This window comes from Trichosurus vulpecula, chromosome 4 (genome assembly GCF_011100635.1).
Source record: "Trichosurus vulpecula isolate mTriVul1 chromosome 4, mTriVul1.pri, whole genome shotgun sequence".
NCBI classification, from domain to species: domain Eukaryota; kingdom Metazoa; phylum Chordata; class Mammalia; order Diprotodontia; family Phalangeridae; genus Trichosurus; species Trichosurus vulpecula.
The window spans coordinates 417,794,011-417,819,758 of NC_050576.1; the positions used below are offsets into that span (position 1 = coordinate 417,794,011).

Here is a 25,748-nt window from a genome sequence, read left to right on the forward strand (position 1 = left end):
GAGAGCAACTCCATTCCATAGCCTTCCTCTCCCCACCACCACCCCCTCTGCCTGGGGTCTTCCCACACAAAAACAAAAACACTAACAGTAAGCTGTCTGCCTCCTCTCTCTCCCTTAGCTCTAACTACTCTGAACATTTTCTGCTCCACCCTTCTCAGTCCACTCATTCAGTAAGCTCCTCCCACCACATGTGACTTAAGCTTCTTGTGACTTAAGCAGGTCACACGGGCCTATTAATGGATTGAGAAGATCTTCAAATTAAGCAACATATATAATATATAATGAGAGAGAGAGAGAGAGAGAGAGAGAGAGAGAGAGAGAGAGAGATGGGGGGGTGTTGGACACAGGGTGAGTTGAATATGAAGGGATCATATCTGAAAATAAAATTAAGGGGTGAGAGAGGAATGTACTTCCAGATGGAGAAAAGGAGAGGTAGAATGGGGTAAATTATCTCACATAAAAGAGGCAAGGAAAACCTTTTACAGTGGAAGGGAAGAGGGGAGAGGTAAAAAGGAATGAGTGAACCTTACTCTCATCGAAATTGGCTTAAGGAGGTAATAACATACTGTAACAACAATGTTGCTAGCAACTGCTGTGAAGGTGTAAGGCCAATAACACCAGCACATAGGAGGGCTACTAGAACAGGTTCTTTGATCTGCTTTTCTAAGGAAAGCAACTTCAAAGGGTTTACAATCTTACTTTAATTAAACATACATGTATCATTCACTTAGTTCAGGAGAAAAGGTCAGCACCCTGAACTTCAGAGAGTATACAAACAGAAATTACAAGCTGATAAATCATTTAATATCAGTTTAGTAACTTCAACAAGGGCCAGAGCCTGAACTAACCAAGCAGAGGAAAAGTTTGGACCTAACAACTTCTTTTTTCTCTGAGCAAACTCAGGCAATACTTCTTCCTATGTCAACAAGCCCAGATGGGGCTCACTTAAGAGCATTCTTTCCTCTGTTCATGGCCATTAAGGATGAGACCATTAACCTGAAACAGTATTTGGAATAATGGGACTTTTCCTTATCTCAGTATTTTATGGACATATACTCTGTTATGCTATGTTAATGGTAAAGAAAATACAGATGTCCTGGATCATAATTTCAATGGACATTTTGTCAACTCTCTTATTGTATTTATAACCTATGCAATTAAGAAATTCCTTTCTTATACTGTGATTAAACATACAATGAGATCATAAATTTTGAGTGACACAGACATGCTAAGTTGGGACTGTCCCGAAATGCATTTAAGCCTTCTCATTCTTTTGTTCAGACAGTCAGGACTTATGCTCTGGCTGTTGTACATACAAGTAAGCTAGGTTTGCTAGCTTTAAGGGAATAAACAATATGAATTTACATATCACCTAGCTTGTTTGCCTCCTTTAACCAAACTTTCAGGTCAACAAAGCATACATTATATAAACACAGCAAACACAAATCAGGAGATAGGCTTCTATCTGTCCATAGCAATACATACAACTACCAGAGAGAGAAGCCCCAACATTTGGGTTTGCAAAGCTGAAGGCCTTTGTGAAGGCCACTCAGAGTCTCATCTAGTGAAACACACAATAGCCTTCCAGTGAGTGAGAGCCCTTAAAACAAAATGCCAACCTTAGAGCTTATATATCCTTTTCAGGGTCAGAGGGCTTCACAATCCTGCTACTCAAACCCATGTGATCTAAGCCTTCCTGTGGCTTAAGCAGGTCATTAAAGACTGTTGATCTAATCAAAAACTTTTGATTGAAACAAAGGCAAGACTCAAAGGTACTTCATTGTTTTAGTGCTGAGAAGCACTCAAACAAAAGATACCAAAAAGACCACTTTGCTTGCCATTACATTTGAAAGACAAGGCTCATCAAAGTTACTTGACTGCTTTAGTGCTGAGAAGCAGTCCTAAAGAAAAAACACAGGCAAAAAGTCCCACCCTGATTACCATCACACATATACAGTCAACCGCATACAGAAATCTATGTTGCCTTATAAAAAGATAGGGGGGGAAAGGAATGAGAGGGGAAGGTGATAGAAAGTAGGGAAGGCTGGCAGGAGTAATCAGAAATAATCACCTCTGAGGAGGGACAGGGTGAAAGGAGATAATAGAATAAATGGGGGTGTGACAGAGGGAAATACAGTTAGTCTCTTACAATATGAACTTATATCAAATTGCTTGCCTTCTCATAGGGGTCAGGTGGGGAGGGAGGAAGAGTGAGACTTTGAAACTCAAAGTTTTAAAGATGAATGCTAAAAATTGTTTTTACATGTAACTGGGAAATATGATTCACAGGCAATGGGGTATAGAAATCTATCTTACCCTACAGGAAAATTGAAGGGAAAGGGGATAAGAGAAGGGGGTGTGATAGAAGGGGGGCATATTGGAGGAAGGGGTAATCAGAAGTAAAACACTTTTGAGGAGGGACAGGGTGAAAGGGGAGAGAGAATAGAATAAATGGGGTAAAGGAATAGGGAGGGAAATGCTTTTAGTAATAGTAGCTAGGGGAAAAAATGAAGCAAGTTTCTCTGATAAAGACCTCATTTCTCTAACATATAGAGAACTGTGTTAAATTTATAAAAATATGAGTCATTCACCAATTGATAAATGATCAAAAGATATAGTTAGTTTTCAGGTGAAATAATTAAAGTTATATATAGCTATATGAAAAATTAATCTAACTCACTATTGACTGGAGAAATGCAAGTTTAAACAATTCTGAGGTATCATCTCATACTCATTAGAAAATAATAGGACAGCAAAGGTAAATGATATATGTTGGAAAGGATGTGGGGAAAATGAGACATTAGTGTACTGTTGTTGGAGTTGTGAATTGATTAAACCATTCTGTGGAGCAATTTGGAACTATGCTCAATGGGCTATAAAACCATGCATACCCTTTGACCTAGCAATGCCTCTATAAGTTATATATCCCAAAGGAGATTAAAAACATACAAACAAAAAACAAAAAAGGAAAAAGACCTATAGGTACACAAATATTTATAGCAGCCCTTTTCTGGGGATAAAGGATTGGAAACTGCAGGGATGCACATCAATTGGAGAATTGCTAAATAAGTTGTGGTATATAATTGTGATGGAATACTATTGTACCATAAGAACTAATAAGCAGGATGCACTCAGGAAAACCTAGAAAGACTTACATGGGTAATGCACAGCAAAATGTAATTGGTACAAATTAACAGCAATATTGTAGGATGATCAGCTGTGAACGACTGAGCTATTCTAAGCAATACAATGATCCATGACAACTCTGAAGGACTTAGGATGAAAAATGCTATCCATCCCCAGAGAAAGAACTGATGGTGTCCGAATACAGATAGAGCAAGGTTTTTTTTTCACTTTATTTTTCTTGAGTTTTTTTTAATGTGTTCTTTCACAATATGACCATTATGGATGTTTTGCATAACTACAAATGTATAACCTGCATGGAATTGCTTGCCTTCTCAACGAGTTGGTGTGGGGAGGGAGGAAGGTAGATAATTTAGAACTCAAAATTTTAAAAACAAATGTCAAAAATTGTCTTTGCATGTAACTGGGGAAAAATACTAAATAAATATCAAAAAACCCATGGGAAAAATAATAAAATGTTCAGGAATGACTAAAAAATAGTAATTATCTTTTACAAATGAGTTAAAAGAGGAAGAATGGATACAGACAAATTAGATTGGGAAGAAGGGCTGTTAGTTCTGGAAACCTACTTTCATCAGGAATGGGTTTAAGAGGGGAACAACACATACACATGTAGAAAAGTATAGAAGTCTTCTGAATTAAGAAAGAAATAAAATACTAAGAGGATAGGGAGGGCCAAGAGGATAAAGGAGGTATCTTAAGAGGGGAAGGTGAGGGAATAGGTTAAATGGGCATATAAAAGGGTGTTTAAATTTATGAGAATGGAAGGATGAGGGAGGGATCTTTGGAGGGGAGTAGGTTAAGTAATAGGAGGCAAAGTAGTGAGTTGAAGCAAAGTTATAGGAGACAGGAGTGATAAGAAATAAGAGATACACACAAACATAAAAACAAAGATTAGGAGTAGAATCTGTTAGGGAAAGCATAAGTTTATATATTTATGCATGTGTGTTTATGTATATGTATAAACCTTGTTTAATTGTAGCCTGTGGGGAGGAGGTGTTTAAAAAAAATAACAAAGTAAAAAGTATACAGCAGAGAACAAATAAAATCCTACAAGGAAGCAAAGAAAAGATGGACAGGTCTCAACACAATACATAGCATTGAATATATAGGCTTTCTTGAAATGGAAATTTGTAACTATGTACTTTGAATTCTTTCTTATGCTCTGCTGTGCACATGACATTTTTTCTTTTTTTATTTTGTATTAGTTTTATATATGTTTATAATGTTTCTTTTTCTTATGTATTCACTTTAATTAAAAAAAAAAAGAAAACTGTCTTCATACGATATCACAAGAAATTATCAAAGAAAATTGCCCTGAAGTTCTAGAATAAAAAGGCAAAATAGAAATAGAAAAAAAAAATCACTCATCACCACCTGAAAGAGATCTGAGCAGGAAAAATTACAGGAATGTCATAGCCAAATTTCAAAGCTCCCAGATTAAGAATAAAATAGTGAAAACAAAAAGAAAATTAAAAAAAAACATTTAAATATGGAGAGAGGTATTGGGGAGGTGAAGCCAAGATGGTGGCTAGAAAGCAGGGACTTGCTTGACCTCTCCCCCAAATCCCTCCAAATATCTATAAAAATGGCTGTGAACAAATTCTAGAGCTGTGGTACCCACAAAATAGCAGAGGGAAACAGGTTTCCACCCTAGGAGAGCATGGATGGTCTCTGGGAAGGGTCTATCACACAGTGCTGAGAGTGGAGGGGTGCCCCACATGGGCCATGCTGGGACAGACCTGACTCGGAGTCAGCCAGCCAGAACAGGCCTTGGGGCCATGAAACAGTGAACTGTGGCTGTTGCCAGACTTCTCAACCCACAAAAGCAAAAGAGCAGGTTAGGGGGAAACTGTGGGATCCAGTTCAGAGTGGTCCAGCCACCCACTCTGGGGGGTGGAGGAAGTGATGCAGTGGTGGCCATAGCAGCAGCAAGAAGCTCCTGAGGCTGCCTCCAGAGCTCCAGCATCAACAGCTTCCTGAGTCCCTCGCTCCAATGATGGGAGGAATCTAGCAGCAAATCAGAGCGGGAGTACAAGGAGCACTTTGTGGGCACACAGGCAGATTCTCCTGCTGTGCCCTGCTCAGATCTGTATTGCCATCCTGGTTGGCAGTTCTTGGGGAAGGAGGAGCACTATGGTGACAGAGCCTGGGGTGATGGTGGAATAGAAGTGGCTCTGAAAACAGCAGTGTTTGGACCCTAAAGCTTGGGACAAAGTAGTCTCTACTCTACAAGCAGTCATATCCTGACAAAAAAGCTCGAGGGTCAAGTAGTTGGCTGGGAGCATGAACAGGCAGGGAACATGAGCTCAGACTCAAACTCAAACTCTAGATTCCTTTTGTGGTGGCAAAGAAGACCAAAACATACAGCCAGAAGAAGTCAGCAAAGTCAAAGAATCTAAATCAAAGGCCTCCAAGAAAAATATGAAGTGGTCTCAGGCCATGGAAGAGTTCAAAAAAGATTTGGAAAAGCAAGTTAGAGAAGTAGAGGAAAAATTGGGAAGAGAAATGAGGGTGATGCAAGAAAACCATTAAAAATAAGTCAACACCTTGCTAAAGGAGACCCAAAGAAATACTGAAGAAAATAACCTTAAAGAATAAACTAACCCAAATGTCAAAAGAACTCCAAAAAGCCAATGAGGAGAAGAATGGTTTGAAAGGCAGAATAAGCCAAATGGAAAAGGAGGTCCAAAACACCACTGAAGAAAAGAACACCTTAAAAATGAGATTGGAGCAAGTGGAAGCTAGTGGCTTTATGAGAAACCAAAGGAATGAAAAATGGAAGACAATGTGAAATATGTGAAATATCTCATTGAAAAAACCACTGCCCTGGAGAAGAGATCCAGGAGGGAGAATTTAAAAATTATTGCACTACCTGAAAGCCATGATTAACAAAGGAGCCTAAATATTATCTTTCAAGAAATTTTCAAAGAAAACTGCCCTGAAATTCTAGAAGCAGAGGGTAAAATAGAAATTGAAAGAATCCACTGATTGCCTCTTGAAAAAGATCCCAAAAAGAAAGCTCTTAGGAATATTGTTGCCAAATTCCAGAGTTTCCAGGTCAAGGAGAAAATACTACAAGTACCCAGAGAGAAAAAATGTGAATACTGTGGAAACACAATCAGGATAATACAAGATCTAGCAGCTTCTACATTAAGGGATCAAAGGGCTTGTCATATGATATTCCAGAGGTCAAAGGAGCTAGGATTAAAACCAAGAATCATCTACCCTGAAAAACTGAGTATCATGCTCCAAGGCAAAATATGGATTTTCAATAAAACAGAGGACTTTCAAGCTTTCTCAGTGAAAAGACCAGAGCTGAATAGAAAATTTGACTTTCAAATACAAGAATCAAGAGAAGCATGAAAAAGTAAGCAAGAAAGAGAATTCATAAGGTACTTACTAAAGTTGAACTGCTATGTTTACATTCCTACATGGAAAGATGATGTGTGTGATTTATGAGACCTTTCTCAGTTTTACTGGAGTTGAAGGGAATATAGACAGAGGGCACAGGATGAGTTGAATGTGAAGGTATGATATCTAAAAAAAATGAAATAAATTTAAGGGATGAGAGAGGAATATATTGAGAGAGGGAGAAAGGCAGAGATAGAATGGGGTAAATTATCTCACAAAAAAAGTGGAAAGAAAAAGCTGTTCTGTTGGAAGGGAAGAGGAGACAGGTGAGGAGGAATGAGTGGATCTTGCTCTCATCAGATTTAACCTGAGGAGGGAATAACATACACACTCAATTGGGTATCTTACTCCACAGGAAAGTAAGGGGAAGGGGATTAAAAAAGGGGGGTGGGTAATAGAAGGGAGGGCAGATAGGGGAGGAGGCAATCAAAAGCAAACACCTTTGAAAAGGGACAGGGTCAAGGGAGAAAATTGAATAAAGGATCAGATGGAAGGAAATATAGTTAGTCTTTCACAACATGATCATTGTGGAAGTGTTTTACATAATGATACATGTGTGATCTATGTTGAATTGCTTTCCTTCTCAGGGAGGGTGGGTGGAAAGGGAAGAGGGGAGACAATTTAGAGCTCAAAGTTTTAAAAGCAGATGCTTAAAAAAGTTGTTTTCTGCATGCATCTGGGAAACAAGATATATAGGGAATGGGGCATAAAAATCGATGATCGACAAGAAAGTAAGGGGAAAGAGGATGGGGTGGGGAGTGGGGGGAAAGAGGGGAGGGCTGACTGGGGAATGAGGCAATTAGAATATATGGAATCTTGGAATGGGGGAAGGGTAGAAATGGGGAGAAAATTTGTAACTCAAAATCTTGTGGAAATCAATGTTAAAAACTAAAATATTGAATAAGAAACAAACTCAAAATAAATGAATGAATGAATAAATAAATAAATGAGTGAATGAATGAATGAATGAATGAATAAATGAACAAATATCATCGGACTGCAATCATGATTACACAACACCTAGCAACTACTATGTTAAAGGACTGTAGGTCTTGGAATACTATATTTTATAGAGGAAAGAAGCTGGGGCTATGACCAGGGGTAACTTATCCAGCAAACTTAAGTATAATTCTGAATGAAGGGGAAAAAAGACATTTCATGAACTAAAAGACTTTCAGGGTTTTGGAACAAAACCTCCTTAAGGGAAATTTTAAATTTTAACATATGACAACCAGGAGAAATGTAGTCAAATTGTTTACTTCATATATGTGAAAATATTAGCAATACTCTTATTATTCTCATCATTATTTGGACAGTTCGAAAGAAAGCTGTGGGCTGAGTGGAGTATTATGGTATGATTTTAAAAAAACAAAACTTTGTTGGGAGAGATAAAAAAGGAATAATTATCTCATACAAATGAGGCATAAAAGGAAATAAAATGATACAGAAGAAGCTAGTAGAAGGGAGTGCAGGTAGTGCTGGAACGTTGGGTATAGGTTAAAGAGCAAACAACATATATATTTACAAGGGTATTATAGTCTTCTAAACTCCTAAAGAAATCGGAGGGCAAGAAGATAGGGTGGGGGGAGAGGGTAAGGGAGGCACTCTTAGAGGGGTATGTAGGTTAAAGAATAGGAGCACAAGGTAGTGCATAGAAGTAAAGCAGAGGAATGAGGAGGGATAGGGTAAATAGGGTGAGAATAATGGAAAGGAGGAAAATATACAAGTAATTATGGCTTAGAATATGAATGGGATGAATTTACCCATAAATTGGAAATGGAAAGAAGATTAAAATATGTTGCTTTCAGGAAATATAAACATGAGATACACATACACAAAGGTAAAAGAAAGAGCAGGAGTAGAATTTAGTATGTGAAAAAAGCAGGGATAGTAATCACGATCTCAGACAAAGTTAAAGTTAAAATACATTTAATAAAGAGTGAAAAGTAGAAAAAAACTGTACTACGTGTCAACAATATTATTCAATATTGTTTTAGACCACTTGAAATACTGAGACAATATAAAACAACCTGAGCTAATACCTGCAAAAACAGACACAGGAACTATATGAACATGAACATAAAACATTTTTATAGAAATAACCTGAGATCCATATAATTGAAATAATATTTATTGTTCATGGGTAGGAATATTTCTGTGGTATAAGAAATGGTTAGCAGGTTGACTCAGAAAAAAACATGGAACAGCTTGGACTTATGAAGGAAAATGCTATTATCTAGCTTCAGGAAAATAAAAAGATGATAGAAGAAAACAAGAATAATCTGGTCTTACATAGATGTATATGAGTATATATGTGTGTGTTTGTGCATACCTCTGTGTGTGTGTGTGTGTGTGTGTGTGTGTGTGTGTATTGCTTAATTGTAATCTTTACAGTGGTAGGAGGAAGAGGAAAATAAAGTAAAAAGTGCACAGCAGAAAACAAAGGAAAAAAGGAAACAAAAGCTGAGCAGCTTTGAAAATAATGTATAGTATTTATTAATATAGGTTTTCTTTTTTAATTTTAATATTTTTAGTTTTCACCATTGATTTCCACAAGATTTTGAATTACAACTTTTCTCCCCATTTCTACACTCCACCCCAGTCCAAGATGGCATATATTCTGATTGCCCCATTTCCCAGTCAGCCTTCCCTTCTGTCACCCCTCTCCCCACCCCTGATCCCCTTTTCCCATATTTTCTGGTACGGCAAGATAGATTTCTATGCCACATTGCCTATACATTTTATTTTCCAGTTGCATGCAAAAGCAACTTTTTTGAACATCTGCTTTTAAAACTTTGAGTTCCAAATTCTCTCTCCTCTTCCCTCTCCACCCATCCTCCCCAAGAAGGCAAGCAATTCAACATAGGTCACACGTGTATCATTATGTAAAACCCTTCCACAATACTCATGTTGTAAGAGACTAACTATATTTTGCTTCCTCCTATCTAGTCCCCCTTTATACAATTTTCTCCCTTGACCCTGTCTCTGTTCAAAAGTGTTTGCTTTTGATTACCTCCTCCTGCTCTGTGCCCTCCCTTCTATCGCCCCCCCACCCCTTTTTTATCCCTTTCCTCCATCTTTCTTGAGGGGTAAGATACCCAATTTAGTGTGTATGTTATTCTCTCCTCAAGTCAAATCCGATGGGAGCAAGATTCACTCATTTCCCCTCACCTGCTCTCTCTTCCCTTCCTACAGAACTGCTTTTTCTTGCCACTTTTATGTGAGATAATTTACCCCATTCTATCTCTCCCTCTCTCCCTCTCTCAATATATTCCTCTCTCATCCCTTAATTTGATTTTTTTTGGATATCATCCCTTCATATTCAACTCACCCTGTGCCTTCTGTCTATGTCTATGTGTGTATCTGTGTGTGTATATATATATATATATGTACATATATATATATATATATATATATATATATATATATATATATATATATACATACACACATATATTCCCTTCAGCTACCCTAATACCTAATACTAAGGTCTCATGAATTACACACCTCATTTTTCCATGTAGGAATGTAAACAAAACAGTTCAACTTTAGTAAGTCCCTTATGAGTTCCTTTCTTGTTTACCTTTTCTTGCTTCTCTTGATTCTTGTATTTGAAAGTCAAATTTTCTATTCAGCTCTGGTATTTTCACTGAGAAAGCTTGAAAGTCCTCTATTTTATTGAAAATCCATATTTTGCCTTGGAGCATTATACTCAGTTTTGCTGGGTAGGTGATTCTTGGTTTTAATCCTAACTCCATTGACCTCTGGAATATCATAGTCCAAGCCCTTAGATCCCTTGATATAGAAGCTGCTAGATCTTATGTTATCCTGATTGTGTTTCCACAGTATTCAAATTGTTTCTTTCTGACTGCTTGCAGTATTTTCTCCTTGATCTGGAAACTGGAATTTGGCAACAGTATTCCTAGAAGTTTTCTTTATGGGATCTTTTTCAAGAGGCAATCAGTGGATTATTTCAATTTCTTTTTTACCTTCTGGCTCTAGATTGCCAGGGCAGTTCTCCTTGATAATTTCTTGAAAGATGATATGTAGGCTTTTTTTTATCATGGCTTTCAGGTAGTCCAATAATTTTTAAATTCTCCCTCCTGGATCTCTTCTCCAGGGCAGTGGTTTTTCCAATGAGATATTTCACATTGCCTTCCATTTTTTCGTTCTTTTGGTTCTGTTTTATAATATCTTGATTTCTTACTAAAGTCACTAGCCTCCATTTGCTCCAATCTAATTTTTAAGGTAGTACTTTTCTCAGTGGTCTTTTGGACCTCCTTTTCCATTTGGCTAATTCTGCCTTTCAAGGAATTCTTCTCCTCACTGGCTTTTTGGAGCTCTTTTGCTGTTTGAGTTAGTCTATTTTTTAAGGTATTATTTTCTTCAGTATTTTGGGGGGTCTCCTTCAGCAAGATGTTGACTTGTTTTTCATGGTTTTCTGGCATCACTCCCACTTCTCTTCCTAATTATTCCTCTACTTTTCTTACTTGCTTTTCCAAATCCTTTTTAAGCTCTTCCATGGCCTGAGACCAATTCATATTTTTCTTAGAAGTTTTGATGTAGGCTCTTTGACTTCATTGACTTCTTCTGGTTGTATGTTTTGGTCTTCTTTGTCACCAAGGAAAGTTTCCAAAGTCTGAGTCTGAATCTGAGAGTGTCTTCACTGCCTGTTCACATTCCCAGTCAACTACTTGACCCTCGACCTTTTGGTTGGAGTATGATTGCTTGTAGAGTAGAGAGTACTTTGTCCTAAGCTTGAGGGGCTGCGCTGCTGTTTTCAGAGCTACTTCCACACAGCACTTTCTGCCACACCAGCACTCCTTCTCCCCCAAGAACCTGCCAACCAGGATTTCAGCCCAGATCCAGGCAGGGCAAAGCAGACTTGCACTCTTGCCCTAATCCACTGCTTAATTCCTCTCAGTTGGTGGGCCTGGGGCCAGAAGCAACTGCAGCTGTAGCTCTGGAAGCCCCCTCAGAGCTGCACCATTTCTGCTACCCACAGGGAGGTGGCAGACCACGAACTCCTTTCATTCTGTCCCAGCAGTTTTTCCCACTAAACTTTTCTGTTGTCTTTGGCATTTGTGGGTTGAGAAGTCTGGTAACTGCCACAGCTCAATGATTCAGGGTGCTCGTCCTGTTCTGCCTGGCTCCCCATCTGGTTGGTCCTGGTGTGACCCATGCTGTACTCTTCTCTGCTCTGCTCCCAGCTCTGGGCAATAGAACCCTCCCAGAGACCATCCAGGCTGTCCTGGGCTGGAGCCCTGCTTCCTTTTGCTACTTTGTAGGTTCTGCAGCTTGAGAACTTGTTCAGAGCCATTTTTATAGGTGTTTGGAGAGACCTGGGGGCAGGGAGAACTTAAGCAAGTCCCTGCTTTCCACCTGCCATGCCCCCCCCATATAGGTTTTCTTGAAGTGGAAATTTATCATTTTATGTTCAATACTCTCTTGTGTACACAGCAGGTTTTTTTCCCTTTCTCATTCTTTATTTAAGTTTAAAATTTAAAAATAAATAAATTAATATTTTTAAAAGCCATGTCAGAACCACATGGCTATAAAAACAATGCACCTTTTCTATGAACAAGGCTCTAGAACTATGAATAGAGAAATATCATTTTTTTTGAGGGGAGAAGGCAGGACAATTGGGGTTAAGTGAGTTGCCCAAAGTCACACAGCTAGTAAGTGTGTCACGTGTCTGAGGCTGGATTTGAACTCAGTTCCTCCTGACTCCAGGGCTCATGCACTTCTCATTGTGCTACCTAGCTACTCCTAGATCAATATCATTTGATAACTTTTTTTAATGAACCAACAGATTTTTGAACTATGACTCAAAGCTAAAAGTACAGCCGATTTCTTGTTTTCTTACTTTTCTTTTTCATTAAATTTGACATGTTTGAAGGAGATTTTTGTGACACATGACCAAGTCCATGGCAGAAGGAAGTCAAAATGAGGTTATAAGGTATCTCTAACTCGATAACACATATACTGGGAAAATAAGAAATAATAAAAAATAGAAATGAAAATCTTCCTCTTACTACAAGTACAGGTTCCCATTTCTTCTGAGATTTAGCAATTTTAGCCCCCTTTCCATCTATTTCAGTAACTTCCTCTCACTATATTATTATGTTGAAACTAGAATTTTTACTGACATGCTCCCTCATCTCCACCCTCAATCCTGGGAAACCTATACTCTTGGATACACCACCCTTCATAGAAGCATATGTTAGACTGACTTCTTTCATCATTATCTTCTGCCCTCTCCGTTTTTGGTCTAAATTAGAGTTACCAGTGATATCATGTACATTAGGGTCATAAATAATTTAATCATTGAGCTTAAAATTTATAGAACTCAGATGTTTGTCTCTCATATGACCTGACAATTGACTGCATTTGTTCTTACCTATTAACAGTTCAAATATGTTTTATTGTATACAATACAGTAAAATTAAGTGAGGATACAGTACAAATACATTGAGATTATACTTTTCCATTCTCATATAATTTTCTGCTGAATTTTGGTATGTTTTACATCAAAATTGTTGCCAAGAGCAAACTAACACTTGACCATAAATTCAATCAGTGCTCAAGAGATGAACACTTAACCTAAATTTTCCTAAAATATGAATGACCATGGATTTGAGGAAAAAAATGCTTTCTTTCTTTTTTCTTGCAGAAGGTAAAATTTTAATTTCCTAAACTTTTTTTATTCTAGACTTGAATACTAAAACTTTACAACATAATAAGAAAAGAAAAAGAAACATTTATCCATGCATATATGTATGTTGATATACATATATGTGTATATATATATATTCACACACGTATGTGTGTAATTATGTATATACACAGATGCATATCTGTAAAGAAAATGAAAACAAACAAAAATCTTGAGAACTTATAGTGTAGTGCATAGCCACCTGGTCATTTAGTTGAGAAGGTCTTGATTTAAGTCCCTCTGACACTTAATAGCTATGTGACCTTCCTAATTATCCCAGATAACTCTCCAAAATTAAGCATTGAATGACCAATTATGTATCACATAGTGGTATTTTCTTCCTCCTCTATGCTCTCTTAGTACTTTGCTCGGGAGCATCATCTCTTAAAGATCATTATTCTACATTTTGTTATAGTTGTTTGTATATATTTCTTACTTCTGTCATTAGAGGGTATTAGAGACTTGTTTTAGAGGTAATTAGGTGGCTTAGTGGATGGAATGCTGGGCCTGGAGTCAGGAAGGCCTATCTCCATATCTGGCCACAGACATTTACTAGTGGTGTGATTCTGGGCAAGTCACTTAACATCTATTTGTCCTAATCCACTGGAGAAGGAAATAGTAAAGCACTCTAGTATCTTTGCCAAGAAAAGCTCATGAACAATATCAGCATGCTACGGTCCTCGGGGTCACAAAAAGTCAGAAACAACTGAACAAGAAAAAATAGTATTTGCCTTATTAATCCCCATACCTCCCTCAGTACCTCACATAGCACCTTTCACAGAATATCTACTCAATAAATATCTGTGAATTGAAAGAGAAACCACTTTCTGATTTAATTATCAATACCTGCTGTCAGAATGATGAGTATCTCCATGCTAAATTAAATGAAATAAGATTCTATGTCATAGTCAAATAGAATTTGTTCAGGAAATTTTGTGTGTTTCTTTTTCTTGACATTTTACAGATCAATATGACAAATTACTGGGTCATGAGAGTATAGCATTTACGTGTATTGAAAAATGTAGCAAGGCAGCCCAAAAAATTAAATATAAGACTGGGGACTACCAATGTGTTATAGGAACAAATTAAAGATGGAGATAACAAAATTACTCTGGTGAACGTATTGGTTGTTTCTATTAAAAAAAAACAGCTTATTGCTTCTCTCCCAAAGAAATATAATGATTTAGGGAATAGGTTGCATTTTTTCCATCTGTAGTCCCCAGTTAATGTAACTTAGAATTCTAAATAGTTTAGAATAATGTAATTTTCTTCTAGTGGTCTGAATGATAAGAAACCAAGAGTTTATCTCTTTTTTAAAGTTTAGGTATTTATTACAATAGCCATGGATGAGACAAATATCAGTCCTCAGTTATCCTTGAGAATGGGAATAAAGAGTGGGTCTCTATAATTGGTAGACAAAGGCAAACCAAAACCTTTACATAAGTGAAAAGTTTCACTGTTGCTTTACCAAATATGAGATCAGGTACATTTACCATTCAACTGCTCTAAAATAATATGGTGATGAAATAAAATGATTTTGATTTTGGTTCAGACTTGTGATTTCATTTGAATTGTTAATCCCCAGTGAGGAAATTCTAGCTTCCAATTCAGAATTAAACTTCTATAACCTATGGTCTTAGAATTATTTAAGAATGCTGAAAGATTCATTGAATTGCAGTGTCAAACAGCCTATGTGTAAAAGACCGCACTTGAACCAATCTTCCTGACTATGAGGTCAGCTCTCCTTTTTCTGTGCTATATTACATATATTAATAGATTTAAAATATTTTAATATAAAATACTCTTAATAGACTAGGAATAATTTATAGGTAGAGATCAGATTAGCTGACATCCAATCTCTCTTTAAGTGTTCATTATTATTTAAATATATGCATTTTGTTCTATGTTATATAATACTTTATTGATTATTAATATCATTACTAGCTCTACATACCCTTTGTATCCTAAATTAACCTTATGAGGTGCTAGAAGTTAATTGGACACAATTACAAAAGGCTTTCAGTTTTCATTGAGTTAAATAAAATTCCTGAGTAAATCTTTTTTCTCCAATAAATACCACCTTAACAGTGGTTTATCCTGTAAATAGGTAGTATTGATGAGTGGCCTCAACATTTAAAAGGATAATATCACATAAAATATATTAGATCAGAAAGCACTCCTTGATAAGGTTCTTTCTTGAGCTATCAAATTATTCTAATTGTGTGTAGATAAAATTTCTCTATGCTAAAAATATTATTATACTGTGCGTAAAGAGAATATTTATCTAAGGTTGTTCAATTCAAAGTGAAATGATTAATAGTTAGATTTCATTAAAAATGAAAAAACATAGCAATAATAATAACATACTGTTACACTGTTCAAAAACTATAACCATAGTTTATGTATCAACATCTCTTTTACAGAATGATGAAGTTTTATGTATGTAAAACGATCACCACAGTAAAGAGGGCCCGTGTTCCCAGAAATCACCTCAGCCAGAGAACGAAGTCGTTACCAAGAAAAGAAACATTAACAACCAGGATGATTTGTTTATGATACAAACTTACTTATAAAACATTACAGAAGAGAAAAAGCAGTATTATTTCAGAAAACCAGTAAAAAAAAAATAACAGGGCAAAACAAACTGTAAAAACTTGTGAAATACAACTAAATGAGGGCATCACAATACCATTTATAGATGAAACTTGAAGGAAGACAATAAAAAGAAAATTGAAGAAATTTAGTCTATTGCCTAGACTTGCAATTCAATTGGATAGTCTATCAGAGATTAAATCCTAGACAGGCACTTCAAACAGTGACCTTTGCCTAGAAACGAAGAGGAGAAAAAGAATAAGCTGGATTTTTTGAGGAGAAATTTTATCATGCTTTTCAATTATCCCAAGCTGCTTCCCTATACAAACAAACATGTTTTTAATGTTTAAGCTACCGAAGAGCAAAAATTTCCATCTTTTTAGCCCTAGTGACTGATATAGTGGCTGACAAATAGGAGTTTACTAAATGCTTGCTCACTGACTGAATTAGAAACTTTTGTTAATGTTATATAACTTCTTATCTCAGTTTCCAAAGAGCCAAAGTTGTGAGTGGACAGAAGAGAGATACATAGTGAATACATGAGATATATAGTGAATACAAGCAGGACATAGTGTGTTACTAAGTATGATTGGAACACAAGGTGGGTAAGGGTCATTATCTAGGAAATGTAGAGTCAGAAAAGGATCCAAGCAAGTTGTGGATCAAGAGACATGGACTGCAGACAGGACAAATCTAAAGCTGGACTGTCGTTTCCTGCCTAATCTACAGCCTTTGGAAGGAAGAGAAGTAGTGAAATGGGATCTTTCATCTGACGGTGTGCCTTCCATCTCATGTTATACTTGTCTCCAGATGGATCTCCAGCCTCCTCTGAGGAGTGGTACCTCCCACTCAATAAGGAATAGTGTAATTATTTCCTCATCCAAACTTTATTATTACCCATCTCTCACCACCTGATTCTTTATTCCCATTCTTCTCAACCTTCCCATTTCAAAGTTCCGATCAAACACCACTCACTGCTTCCACTGTGGCCTTTGGAATTCCTGTTCCACAGGCAACAAACTTTTCCTCATTATAAATCTTTTCCTCTCCCATTCCTTCCAATTTCTATTACTGAAATCTTACTCTCCCTGATGACACCTTCAAGATACTAATGATCCCTCTTGGATACCTTTTCTGGTGTTGGCTGCACTTTCCACTTATTCCCTTCAGCTCACTGGTTGAAGTGGAAAAGCTGGAATACTTCTTGTTCCCCATTGCCAATTTCAGGTACTCCCCTTACCTCCCCCATTCTGCAAATTCTACTTTGAGGATCATGAAATTCATTTCTACTACTCAATCAATATCCCTATAGCTGTTGTCAACAGACCTGCAGGTCACTCCTTATTTCTTCAATGATTTTGGTATCTGCCTCAAAATTTTTCTCTCCTCCCCAAGTCCTGCCCTCATACATGGGGACTTCAACATTATAAACATACACACATATGTATATGTATATGCATATACACAGATACACACAGATACAGACACAGAGATTACTGATAATATCCCCAAAGCAGGATTTTATTTAATCCATTGAATTCCCAAAACACTGGTTTTAGAAGGCCGGTGTTTCACATTCATCCACCTTGATTGACATGGCACCAAATGGCACCCACTGTCAGAATACACAAGGACAATGGACAAAGAGTTATCAATGATAAATAATAGTAATAATAATAATAACTATAATGATGATGATAAATCCATGATTCCTGAACAGCCCCAACCAAAAAAAAGTTACAAGTATCAAAACTTTTAGAGGCATTGTATTGAAATAATGTTTGTGCACATAATTTAAAGAAGCAAAAACAAGGCATTAGGGAAACCTCGCATTTGCCACAGTTCATTTTAAGCTGATGGACAGGGCCGACTTGTCCCTTGGTGCATCAGCTTCCTGTTCCTGTTTCCCCTATGACTGAAAAACAATGGGGAAGGGAGGGGTCAACGTATTCAGCATGAAGGTGATATACTGCTCAACAAAACCGTATTAGCACGGGTGAAATGGGACAAATTTTTAGGATCAATGTAGACTAATTCTCCTTCCAATCTCTTCCTTTGTTTCCTTCACTCCTTCCTCCCTCCCTCCCTTCCTTTTTTTGCGCAGGGATTCCCAGCTCAACATGCACAAGCCCAATTCAAGAGCTTCCTGTGTGCACAACCCAAGGAAGCGGGGAGCTCCCTTGAGCTCCAACCATCCATCAATCCAACAACACCCACAAAGCCTTATCTGGCGCTGCTTCCTGTTTATTGGGAGGGCAGGCACTGTCCAGATAACACAAATAGGTTTAGCACTAGATAGCAAAGGACAGTGGCAGAGGACGCGTTGGTGACCATGATGTGGACAGCTTTGACCTGGGGGAAGAGGGAGGCGAACATCTAGTCGCCCGGGGCCTGATCTCAGTTGTTGCCTTCTCCCGCCTCCTCTTCCTGTTGGTCGCTCATCCAGAGGGTGAGGTTGTCTAGCAGCAGCTACATGATGAGAGTGGAGTCCTTATAGGAATCCTCGTTATGCGTGTCCGGCTTGGCGATGGTGTCATCCAAGGCTTACTTGGCCAGGAGGCAGGCCTGCTCGGAAGCGTTCTGGATCTCGTAGTATAAGACAAAGAGGTTGAGGGCCAGATCCAGCCTGATGGGGTTGGTGGGCTGCATGTGCTCCTTGCTGATCTCGAAGACTTCCTTGTAGGCGGCTTCGGAGGACTCCACCACGCCACTCTTCTCCCCGGCTGCCACCTCGGCCAGGTAGGGGTAATACTCGCCCTTCATCTTCAGGTGGAAGACTTTGCTTTCCTACTGGAGGTCATTGCAGTTCTTGATGAGGAACTTGTTGAGCAGCGCCAGCAGCTCATTGCAGGCGGACTTGAGCTCTTTCTCAGTCTTCTCGAGGTAGTCCACCTTCTCCAGCTTCTTCTTGTCCTCGGCCATAGTCTTCTGCTCGATGCTGTTGATGACGCTCTAAGAAGACCGCCTCGTGCCCACCACTTAGGCCACAGAGAGGAGGCTTCGGTCTTCTTTGGAGAGAGGCTCATTGAGCACGGTCACTGCCTTCAAGGTGAAGGCTCCCTTCAGCCCTGGGCAATGCGGGGCCAGGGCTTGCTCAGCTGCATGGGTCCCCACCTGTGTGTTTGTGGCTCTGGCTCCCGCTCCTGCTCGGGCCGTTCCCGGGTTGGGGCTGTGGTCCGACCCGGAGGGAGCGAGAGAGGAGGAGGTGTGAGAGCCGCAGGACAAGGACAGGAAGGTTCCCGCCATTGCTGCCGCCCGAATCCCAGACTGAGGCAGCTGCTATAAGTTTTAAAGTACATATAAATCCTGTTCCTTTTTCTTTAATGTCCTCATGGTACAGCCCCAGGAGAGGTATTGCTGGGTCAAATGGCATGCACAAATTTATAACTCTTTAGGTATATTTCTAAATTGTTCTCTCAAGTGGTTAAACTAGTTCACAACCCCACCAATAGCTTATTACTGTACCTATTTTTTCTCATTCCCTCCAGCATTTGTCATTTTTGATAGGTGGGATGTGGTTCCTCAGAATTGTTTTAATTTGTGTTTCTCTAATTAATAGTGATTTAGAGTATTTTTTAATAGGACTTACAGATGGCTTTGATTTCTTCTGAAAACTGCCTGTTCATATCCTTGACCATTTATCAGTTTGGGAATGGCCCTTATTTTAGAAATTTGATTCAATTTCCTACATATTTGAAAAATCAACCCTTTATCAGAGAAAATTGGTATAATTTTTTTCATATTACTTCATTATGGCACTTTCTTTTAGCAAAATATACTTTCCCTGATTATGTTTTAATTAGGTCAATTATTTTTTGCTTTTGGGCAGCTAAGTGGTGCAATGGATAGAGCATTGGTCCTGGAGTCAGAATATGGGTTGAAATCTGGACTCAGACTTTTGTAGCTGTGTGACTCTGGGCAAGTCACTTAACCATTTTTGCCTTCGTTCCACATCTGTAAAGCGAGCTAGAGAAGTAAATGATGAATCACTGCAGTATTTTTGCCAAGAAAACTCCAAGTGGTCATGAAGAGTCTGACACAACCAAAATGACTGAGCAAATACAATTATTGCTTTTACTATGCCTGAGATCATGATTGCTACTTCCTGTCTTTTTTAACCTCAGTTGAAGCATAATAGAAAACTCTGTGTGTGTGTCTTTGTATCAAGTGTGTCTTTTGTGAAGAACATCTTGTTAGATTCTGGTTTCTAATCCATTTGGTTATTCACTTTCATTTTATGGATGAGCTCATTCCATCCACATTCACAGTTATGATTATTGTGTATTTCCTTCCATCCTATTCTCTCTCTCTCTCTCTCTCTCTCTCTCTCTCTCTCTCTCTCTTTTTCTCTCTTTCTTTCTTTCTCTTGTCCCTCTACCCTCCCTTTTTTCATCCCTCCCTTATATATCTTATCCTCATCCCCCCTTTTTATTAAGATAGATTTCCATACCAAATTGTGTGTGTGTGTGTATGTATTCTCCCATCTTTGAACCAATTTTGATGAGAGTGAGGTTCAAGAATTTCCTGCCACCTCCCCCCACCCCTTTATGCACTCCAGTATAAAAGCTCTTGCAAGCCTTTATTTGAGAAAATTATCCCCATTTTACTTCTCCTTTTCCCTTCTCCCAGACAATCATTTTTTTTTTAGTGATCATCCCAACATAATGGACTCATGCTCATCTCTGTTTATTGTGTACTCCTTTTAACTGCCCTAATAATGATAAAGCTCTTAGAAGCTACATGTATAATCTTCCTTTACAGGAGTGTAAGTAGTTTAACTTTATTGAGTCTCGTATGATTACTCTTTTATGTTTACTTCTTATAATTCTCTTTAATGTTATGGTCAAATGTCCAATTTTCTATTCAGCTCTGTTCTTTACATCAGGAATTTTTAAAAATTCTTTGTTTCATTAAATATCCTTTTTTTCTCTTGAAGGATTATACTCAATTTTCTTGGTAGGTTATTTTTAGTTATAATTGTAGCTCCTTTGTGTTTTGGAATATCATATCCTAAACTCTCTGTTTCTTTAAGGTGGAAGCTGCTAAATCTTATGTGATTCGGACCGTGGCTCCATGATACTTAAATTGTTTCTTTCTGGGTGTCCGCAATAGTTTCTCCTTGATCTGAGATCTCTGGAATTTGGCTATAATATTTCTGAGAGTTTCTCTGTTGGGCTGTCTTTCAGGAGGTGATCAGTGGATCTTTCACCTTTCATTTTGCCCTCTGGATCTAAGACATTGGGGCATATTTCCTTGATAATTTCTTGAAGAATGATATCTAAGAATTTTTTTTAAATTATAGCTTTCAAATAGTCCAATTATTCTTAAATTCTATCTCTTCAGTCTATTTTCCAGGTCAGTTCTTTCTGCAGTGAGATACTTCATATTTTCTTCTTTTTTCCCATTTTTTCTTAATATCCAAAGGACTCATTAACTTCCACTTACCCAATTCTAACTTTTAAGGAATAATTTTCTTCGATGGGATTTTGTACTTCTTTACTACATTTGGTAAATTCTGCTTTTAAGGCATTCTCTTCAATGGATTTTTGTGCTTCTTTCACCATTTGGACAATTCTATTTTTTTAAAGTCTTGTTTTCTTCAGTATTTTTGTGCTTCTTTTACCAATCATTTTTTTCGTGGTTTTCTTATATTACTCTCATCTCTTTTCCCAATTTTTCATCTGCCACTGTTTTTTTCTTTTAAGTCTCCCAAGAATTCTTGTTAGACTTGATTCCAATTAGCATTTTTCTTTGAGGCATTATATGCAGCTATTTGCGCATTGTTTTAACTTCTTCTGAAAGTTTTAGTCTTCTCTCCTGCTCTAGTAACTTTGTAAGGTACAGGGGTGTGTGTGTGTGTGTGTGTGTGTGTGTGTGTGTGTGTGTGTGTGTTTTCTTATTTTTACAACCTATTGCTTGACTTTGAATTTTATATTAAAGTTGGGATTTGCTTACCTGGGGTTGGGGAAGCACTGTCCCAAGCTTCAGGCTTTTTCAAGCTGCTGTTTTATGAGCTAGTTCTAGGGGGTCTACAAGTTTTCAGTGCTTCCAAGATGCTGTGATCTGTGGAGAGAGGTATGATGCTTGCTTTCCTGGTATGTGCTCTGATCTTTGCTTAAGAGTGGCCCCTGCTCTCTTGCTCCCTTGGTCCTAGAACTGTGAACAGGTCCCCTGCTCTCCTGCATCCTCAAGCTCTAGTGCTCTTCTCCACCTTGGAAATGTGATCAGGCCCCTATTCCCTTGTGACAGATCACAAACATTCTTTTATTCCTTGGACCTCTGGCCCATAACTGCTTATAGACAATAAAGTAGCCAGTCAGTGCCAGATGCATCCAGTGCCAGCAAAGAATGCCTCATAATCTCTTTCTGACCAGTTGTCTGACTCTGTTTCTTTCTCTGAGCTGAGATATCCTAAAGCTGCTACTACTGCCTCTATCATGGTGACCCCCATGGCCTACCACTTGTGTTCCTGCTGCATTCTGACCAGCTCATACCCCAGTATCACATATTTCTCCTGCCAATCCCTTCAGTTTTCTTAGTCTGGGAAAATATCTCATTTTGACCTTGCGTTCACTCTGCCATTACAAAATTTGATTTGAGGTTTTCATTTTAAAGTTGTTTGGAGGGAAATGTTTGGAGAGTTCAGCTAGGTTGATTCTACCATGTTCTGCTGGGTTCCATGTACAATGATGATTCTTAAGATTGTGGTTTCTGTTATTTTCAGTCATACGCCCCCATCTGATCTGCAACATTAGATGGATTAATGAGATCATGCATATTTAAAAGCATCAAAGAATAAACAATAAAATTATGGCAACATGTGAAATAATAGGAACAATATATATCTATTTTAAAATAAATCCTTCAACTTGTAAAGGAACAAATCCTTCAGTTTACTGGAACTCCTATGTCACAACAGAGTCAACAGTTTAAGATCAAGAGTTGGCAAACTACTGCTGTCAGCCAAATCTAGCAGAAGATACTTGCATGCCCAGTGAGCTAAGAAATCTTTTTACATTTTAAAACAAAATTTTATTTTATTTACATAAGCAAAAACTACTTTTATTTTATGGGCCATAAAAAAAACAATCTGTGGCTATAGTTCACTAACTCCTGTGAAATAGATTATTTCAGCTGAGACAGAAGATTGATAAACTTAAATACCTTACGACTAAGTATATTAAGTCATCCAGAATAGGGGAAAGCTAGAAAAAGGGATGGCCTATTTCCCCCAAGTGTCTATAAGTAACACGTTATATAGGCTTCAAACAAAGGAATAGTAACTGATTTACCAGCATAGAGGTAGTTTCCAGATAAGAGACACGGGCTACTAGAAATCCATCAATCCATTCATCCATCAATCCATCCGTCCTTCTATCTATCTATCTATCTATCTATCTATCTATCTATCTATCTATCTATCTGTCTGTCTGTCTGTCTATCTTATCTACTATTTATCTATCTTTTGTACTCTCTCTCTGTCTCTGTCTTTGTCTTTCTGTCCCTCTGTCTCTCTGTCTGTCTCTCTCTCTCTCTGTCTCACAAACTCATATTGCTTGTATCAATCTTTTAGGGCCTGAGTTAAACATTAAATAAATCTAGTCTCTAAGCAACAGGTCTAGTTTCTCAGTCATGCAGGGATAGGCTCAAATAGTGCCATAAAGTTTGCCCACAATTCAATAACTTGTCACATCATAATCCTCTGATGAAAACTTACTAGAAAATATAAGTAAACTGGAGCTATGCTAGTTTTTTTTTTGTTTATTATTTTTTTGATATATTTTGAATTCAGAATCCATCTTTCCTTCTGAAATTTATATTTGAATTATGTTTTTACTCCATCAATTCAAGATAGATGGAGTGGTTTCACTATTAAATAGAATATTTGATAATAATTGATTAGAAATTATATTTAATATATTATGAATTGTAACTATACACTTAGAAACTCTGCATCATTCTGGATATATAGTTGGGAAGATCTCCAATGCATATTGACTCTATGACTATGAGCAAGTCATTTAATCTGTCATTCCCCACATAATTAAGTTACAGGGCAGATGCCAACCTGTATTTAGACAGTGAGTTTCCTACAAGAAAGTTTTCTATGCCAATGAAATCAGCATTCCAGTCTAAAAAAGTTATAAAATGCAAATTAAATATCAATATAAACTCAGACATCTATTGTTACTATTGACAATTAAATTTCAATGCATAAAATCTAAGAACAGACAATACATTTCAATAGCTACCTGCCTCGTATGTGGAATATGAGCTGAAAGACAAATAATTTGTAATTTTTAAGTGAATTTTTTTATAGAAAATGTCTAAGAAATATGATATCTCAGTAAGGGAAACACTAATAGTTTCAAATAGAATAGCAATGGAAATGCTATTAGTAGCAACCTTTGATTAAAAATATGAAGTAATAAGAAGCTATTCTGTATCAAATGGAATGATGACTTTTTTCTAGCCATACCTAGAGATAAAAATATTGGATAAATGCTATATACTCTCATTTTTATACATTATGTCCTCATTATCTAGTTTTATTTTCTTTTTGAATCTTTGAATTTCAATGAAATTGACCTAATGAAATACACTGACTCGCCATTTATTGTCACATTGGTTTTGAGACAGTTTGGCTATAAAGAACAGAGTAGTTGGGCATTTGCCCAAATCAGCCAGTGTTGAATCTTGTAGCTGTTATACTTAATGAGAGTGTAAGAAAAAAAAAACAGTTCAAATAATGATGTGTCTCAGACCCAGTATTTTTTTTAATTACATTGTATCTGCATAACTTTAGAAAAAATTGCTGCTTGCTGTTATAGGCATTTATCAAAGGTTTTGTGTTTGCTTTTAAAATTGAGCATTTTCCAAATCAAGGATAGAACTTTTTAAAAGTTTTTCAAAACCAATAATACTTTTCAATTTAAATTTTGTAAGATAAATTTTAAAGTTGAGGCTAATGAATGTTGAATTGTAGAGCATTATAAGTTCTTACTGTTCATGATGCGATATTAAGCATGTGACATATTTGGAGCTTGCCTTCATACAGTTTGCAATTTTGTAAATAGTATTCATAATATATTTCAAGTTGTATAATTCATCATTTTTAAAGCATTTCACTAAGGAAGTGTGGGGTCCAAATAGCTTTGAAAATGTTTGAAGAATTTCAAATAAACCAAATAATGTCCCTGTCATGGATGTGATTCTCTGAATTTATTCTATATTGGATGATATGAAAGTACATTTACAATATGTTGTTCCTGCACATTGAATATGCCAAGGATTATTTTAAATTGATGGTTAAATTAGTTGACTAAAAATTCTGTTTCTGGCCAAAATTATACAGCAAAGATAATGGAGAAAATGTGTAAAATATGTCTGTTTAGACACAGGGATGGTTGCATATATAGAAGGAAATAGATGATAGATTTTAAAAGACAGAAGAAAAGGTAAAGAAGTAAAAATTTTATAGAGATTTTATATTAGTTTCAATTAAACTGGAAAAAATTCTCAAAAGTTAATTATGTTAATAAAGTTTTGAAAAGCATCATAAATATTTTTCTCTTCTTTTCCAAAGCTTTAGGATTAATCACTACATATTACAAAATGGACATAAACATTTTCTTAAGTGTGATTATCCACTTTTAATAAGAGGAAAGATCCAGTCTACAGCATTCTACAATTTGACAGCAGAGGGCACCCACTTCCTTCTATGAAGAAAAATCTATGTAAATTATCCCATAAACTCTTATTGTTCTGTAAGCTTAAATTGAAAAGGGCCAAGGTTACATAATATTTCCAACAGATTTTTTTTAAGGTTTAAGATTCAAAGTTTATAAATACCTATTTTTGAATTATAATGTCTATTGTTTAA

At 37.0% G+C, this 25,748-nt stretch overlaps 1 pseudogene; it reads right to left on the reverse strand.

Annotated features, from left to right (window-relative positions):
- Window positions 1-18,262: 18,262 nt before the first annotated feature.
- LOC118847357 lies at window positions 18,263-19,111 on the reverse strand (annotated as a pseudogene).
- Window positions 19,112-25,748: the final 6,637 nt, after the last annotated feature.